Source organism: Acipenser ruthenus, chromosome 18, assembly GCF_902713425.1.
Source record: "Acipenser ruthenus chromosome 18, fAciRut3.2 maternal haplotype, whole genome shotgun sequence".
Classification (NCBI taxonomy): Eukaryota; Metazoa; Chordata; class Actinopteri; order Acipenseriformes; family Acipenseridae; genus Acipenser; species Acipenser ruthenus.
Genome location: NC_081206.1, coordinates 31,396,866 through 31,403,167, shown reverse-complemented (window position 1 = coordinate 31,403,167; position 6,302 = coordinate 31,396,866).

The following is a 6,302-nucleotide window of genomic DNA, read 5'->3' as shown; positions in this document are numbered from 1 at the left end:
TGTCATTTTGTAATTAAACACGTAGTTGCTTTATAACAATTTACCTAACCCTAATCCTGATGTGCAATCGATGGGTTATAACACTATAGTTAAGATAATGTTTTTATTTTGGAGGTTCTTTGTAGGGAAACACTGCAGTCATGTGGTGAGCTGCAGTTCACCTGCACAGCAGCTGCAGCCTTGAGATCACCAGCATGTGTCCCTTTAGGGGTTAAAGGAATGGAGGATCTTCTTTACAGCCCCTCTCTCTTGAGTCTCTTGACAGTAATGACATCATTCAAGTCTTAGGCTAACCTATAGATTTCCATTACTCTCAGAGTTGCCAGTGTTAGCTTGGACTCGTATGGTCTGTGTTTCTTAGACATGCAGAGTGCTGAGCAGCTGGCCCCAGCATGCCTCGTGCTGCAGGAATATGAAAGCAGATGGTGCCAATTTAAAAACTGTAATTCGGACTGGCGGGTCGCCATGGCTACCGCCTGCCCCCGTGGAGATCAGAGTTGACGGTGGAACCCGTGGCTGCCGGGCCCCTCTGTCTAGAAGACACCGCGCTTGTGGCCAATCTGCTTCCATCCGCCACTGCTCATTAGCGTCCCCTGCTGGGCGAGGTGGGATAGAGCAGCTGTGCGTGCACACACACAAACAAGCACACACACACACACACACAGCTGCTACCGTCTGCCTTGTCACTGCATCCACCACCGTTCAAAATAAAAAAGCATAATGCCTGCTTCTAGTTTATAAGATGTTCCAAAAATATAAGCCCTTATAGTAGACTGCATTCTCTCATAGTATAGAGCCATTGAGTAGACTGCATTCTCTCATGGTATAGAACCATTGAGTAGACTGCATTCTCTCGTAGTATAGAACCGTTGAGTAGACTCGAGGCTGTCCTCAGAAGAATTGAGATTTCAAGAGAAACAGCACAGTTGAACCCATTCTGCAGAAACAGCTCAGATGACACATGTGCATAGTTACAGTTTAATCAATTTGCTTTAAGCAAACGAAATAGTAACTGAACATACAATGCCATGGTATAGTGTTCTATCAAACCAAAAGTGTCCTGTTTTATGCGGGTCATGCATTGATCTTTGTAATGTTTCAAAAAGGTTTCAGCATTTAGTATCTGGATGCATTGCAAACCGCTGCAATTGAATAATCTATGTTAAAATCAATTGAAGATGTTGAAATAAATACAAAAGGAAGACCTTCATTGAAAACGTGTTGACAGATGCGTTTACACAGAAGGTGTAAGCGTTTCCACTAAATGTAGACTGTACAGCCTTGGAAATAGCTTGGAAAAGGGAGTTTACATAGAAACCACAGGACTACAGAGAGCCTGTCTCCCCAGAGAGAAGATGCCCTGCTGCAGATGAGCTGTCAAAGCACTGCCTCTGTTATCTGTGAGCTGAATCCCTGTGCACCGGACACATCTCAAAGTGCAGCTTATAGATACTGCAGCGTGCATCTTTCACGTCTGTCATCGTCCTCACAGTGCAGCTCAGTCCTTGGGATAGCCGGCTGGGAACAGCAGGAGAAGAGGCTGGCAGGTACACCTCCTCAGTACAGATACCCTGCCCAGACTGTCCCTCTCCGTGTCCTCAGTACAGATACCCTGCCCAGCCTGTCCCTCTCCGTGTCCTCAGTACAGATACCCTGCCCAGCCTGTCCCTCTCCGTGTCCTCAGTACAGATACCCTGCCCAGCCTGTCCCTCTCCGTGTCCTCAGTACAGATACCCTGCCCAGCCTGTCCCTCTCCGTGTCCTCAGTACAGATACCCTGCCCAGCCTGTCCCTCTCCGTGTCCTCAGTACAGATACCCTGCCCAGCCTGTCCCTCTCTGTGTCCTCAGTACAGATACCCTGCCCAGACTGTCTGTGTCCTCAGTACAGATACCCTGTCCAGCCTGTCCCTCTCCGTGTCCTCAGTACAGATACCCTGCCCAGCCTGTCCCTCTCTGTGTCCTCAGTACAGATACCCTGCCCAGACTGTCTGTGTCCTCAGTACAGATACCCTGCCCAGCCTGTCCCTCTCCGTGTCCTCAGTACAGATACCCTGCCCAGCCTGTCCCTCTCCGTGTCCTCAGTACAGATACCCTGCCCAGCCTGTCCCTCTCTGTGTCCTCAGTACAGATACCCTGCCCAGACTGTCCGTGTCCTCAGTACAGATACCCTGCCCAGCCTGTCCCTCTCCGTGTCCTCAGTACAGATACCCTGCCCAGCCTGTCCCTCTCCGTGTCCTCAGTACAGATACCCTGCCCAGCATGTCCCTCACCGTGTCCTCAGTACAGATACCCTGCCCAGCCTGTCCCTCTCCGTGTCCTCAGTACAGATACCCTGCCCAGCCTGTCCCTCTCCGTGTCCTCAGTACAGATACCCTGCCCAGCCTGTCCCTCTCCGTGTCCTCAGTACAGATACCCTGCCCAGCATGTCCCTCACCGTGTCCTCAGTACAGATACCCTGCCCAGCCTGTCCCTCTCCGTGTCCTCAGTACAGATACCCTGCCCAGCCTGTCCCTCTCCGTGTCCTCAGTACAGATACCCTGCCCAGCCTGTCCCTCTCCGTGTCCTCAGTACAGATACCCTGCCCAACCTGTACCTCTCCGTGTCCTCAGTACAGATACCCTGCCCAGACTGTCCGTGTCCTCAGTACAGATACCCTGCCCAGCCTGTCCCTCTCCGTGTCCTCAGTACAGATACCCTGCCCAGCCTGTCCCTCTCCGTGTCCTCAGTACAGGGAAGGTTCTCCATCTGCTCCTTGTTTTTGTCTTGTTTCTTTTTGTAACCGAACACTTTTGCTATTCAAAAACAAGGCTACTTATTTCAACTGTTCCCATGGAAACTCAGAGCTGTGAGGAGCCTGCATCCTATTATTAGGACAGACCAGTACAAGTTGTTGTTGGACTGAAACAGAAGGCCCAACTCCCTGTCTCACTGAAAGCATGCCTTCAGCCTGCGTCACTGCCGTTCTGTCTGTACTGATATCTTCATTATTCACTGCCGTTCTGTCTGTACTGATATCTTCATTATTCACTGACGTTCTGTCTGTACTGATATCTTCATTATTCACTGACGTTCTGCCTGTACTGATATCTTCATTCTTGATATATTTTGCATTATTTCGTTTAGTTCGTTATTTATTTATGTGTGCACTGTTTTCCGGCACCTCTTCCCCTGTGTGTCTCCTGACCCCTCTCAGTACAGTGAGGGGGGGGGGGGGAGGATTGACCCCAGGATCTACAAGCAGCACAGACACACATCCTGAGAGAAGTGTGGGCTTCCTCTCCTAGCATTGACACCCTTGAACACTTACTGTGTTGTGTGTTTCTTTCAAACAGACCTAGAAATATCATATTAACAAAGCAAACGAAAATGCTTACTACAGAAGATGATACATTGTTAAGAATTCAGGAATGATCTGCAGAGATGCACGAGGCGCCATTTGTGAGCGAGTTCAAGAGTTTTGTTTGGAACTCTTTTGCTGTGGCAGATGAGCTGGTTGCCATGGCAGCCTCCTCTAGCATTAATAAGAACCTGTGTTGATGTGAGCGTACAGCAGCACAGAGAGGTGTGGGTAACCATGCAGAGCAGAACAGGCCCATTGCTGGCTAACTCTGTTGAGCTGTGGCTTGATCATTGTCTCCCAGTGCAATGCAGACACTCCCAGCTGCTCCAGCGTGGAGGCGAGTGAAGCTGTCAAAGAGAAGTGAAGCCTGTCGGGACTCCTGTCTGGCTCCGAGGAGTTCAATGGAAGAGCGATGGTGCTGCACCAATCAGATGGTTGAGTGCTTGACGGTGCATTGGTCAGACTTCATCTTGACCCTTGCACAGTGACACGGCGTTGTTGTTGTTTTTTGCAGTGATCCAGCCCTGAGAATGGCTGCTGACGGTAGACAGTGACTTGCGTTGAGTGTGTGGGAATGTGAGATCTCTGAGTCGTCATCAGTGGGACTCTGTGATGACATGCGTGGCTGGGTGAGCAATCTCCTGGAAGCAGATTAATTAAGCAGAAACAAGGCTCCCGTTTCCATTCACATACACACATGCTGCATAAAACGTGATTCTCCTCAACACCACTATCTGCCTACTCTCTGTAGACCAGTCTCCACAGGACCTGTGCCTGTATTTGTCACTCAGAATACCATGACTGGACAAGGTGACACATACAGTACATCAGCCGCTTAAGGACCAATGCAAAGTATACTCAAACTGCATTTTGGTATCTCTATTAAGCTGCTATTAAGTTGCTATAGAAACTCTTCTTGTTCAGGTGAGAGATGTCTTTAATGATTTTAAAAGAATGCTGTTCCTTAAAGAGATAAGGTAGTAATGCAGTAATTTTAAAATAAACTTAATTCAATGACAAACGTTTCTGTAACGTGTCTTCATCAATGACGTCAGTGCTCACCTGGTATAAGCAAGACCACGTGGTGTATGGGGTAAGTCATGCAGTCAGGGGAGCGCAGGTTCCCTGTGCCGAATGGCCGATCTGTCCTGGGGATCCCCCGGTCCCATTGGCCCCGATGTGTCCATAGTTTGAGGAGGTAAAATCGCCGGGGGCTGTGTTCAAACCCATAGCAAATAGCTCATGAACTGGCACTTACCACAATGATCACTGACTTACTGAAAAAAAATACAGTTAATGAGACGTAAAAAAAACAAAAAAAACTCAAACTTTTAATAACACCTGCATTCAATCATTTTTTTTTCATTTTGTAATTATAAACTTTCACTAAGAACGTTGTCTTTTGTTTAAAAAAAATGAATTTTTTGGCATGTTTGTCATGGTGTAGGATTTTTTTTAATGCTGACTCGTTTTTATTTAGGGGCATTCACAAAACCAGCATGCCGTGTTCAAAGCGACGTTATGAAAGGCTGGTAAGAGAGTGAGTAATCGCGCGTGTGGGCTGCATGAGTGGCACAGCGGTGGGAGGGAGCGGGCGCTTCAGAACACCTCTGCTACTCCGACACCATGACAAACACGCCACAGCCGAGACGGCACCGTCACACGGACTGGGATTCACGACTTCCCTACTGTTTCATTCACGCATAACCTAGCAGGAAGTATTACATCATTAAAATGACGCTGTTAATTACGCTTGGGCGTGCAATTAACTTCAAAACTAATCAAAGGCATATGTATACTGTAATATAACCCACAGGATGAACCGCTTGGCCCCATTCAACCCTCACCTCACCTCTCCTCTGCACAGCTCACTATTATCCAGGTAGCTCCATTAGCCACGCCTGCTTACTCAGGTGTCTGTGCGGAGGCAGTGATTGACAGCGAATGCCACGCTGAGCCAGCGCTTCGAAATGAATAATCGAGGAGGGGAGGGAACAAACGTGTGGCACCAAACTTCTCTGTCACAGGAAAGCAAACGTCCTACAGATCAGAAATACCAGAAGAAGCTAATAGGACTGACGTTTCGATTAGAAGTCTTTATCGGTGATCAGAGTCTCTTGTCGAAATTTCCCGCATAAGCGCGGGCCAGTTTTGCATTGTGTCTGATTACTGTGTATTTACATAGCAGTTATTTTGGTAAATACATGTGTACTTACTGCTAATTACAATGTTATTATGAATGAAACTGACTAGCAACAGGGAGATGCAACTGTAAAATATCACAGACTACACACCAGACACCGGCACCCCCCTGCAGAACAAACGAATCAGTGATGCGAAGGACAGGCTAGCCTGTTTACAGATCGCACGGGATTTGGTTTGTTTCTCCAATGCAATCCAAATACACGAGAAAGCAATAAACCAAGCAGCTGCCAAAACTGCACTTGCTAAAAAGCTAATGTGGCTAAATGTATTTATACACCAAATGAGATCATTGTTAATGAATGAAGTATGACCATTCATTCCAATTAATATTCATTCTCGTTTGTTTATATATTTGTATGTTTTGATGCGTTTATCAAAAAGGTTTGTTTTTTTTTCTTGTGTACAATAAATAATAAAGACACAGGATATGGAGTGATGAATTCTGTATTGCACGTCTCTAACAAACAGGTGTCAACTGGGCGCATTTCACCACATTCGCCTGCTCAGCGCAGCTGTTCCCAAGCGTCCCAAATACCCTCCAGTCTCAAAAGAGATGCTGGACCACACACCCCCGTCCTAGATTCATGCCCCTTGCGGCTAACAGTCACTGTCATCTGCAACTCAACCTAAACGGGGGTCTCTAACCGAGACAGAAAGACAAAGCATCCAATGACAGCTCGCTTCACCCCCTCCTTATCCAATCGTTCCCAAGCAGGGGCGAGGCAATTCAGGAGCAGCGGGTTAGATTGTCGCCCCT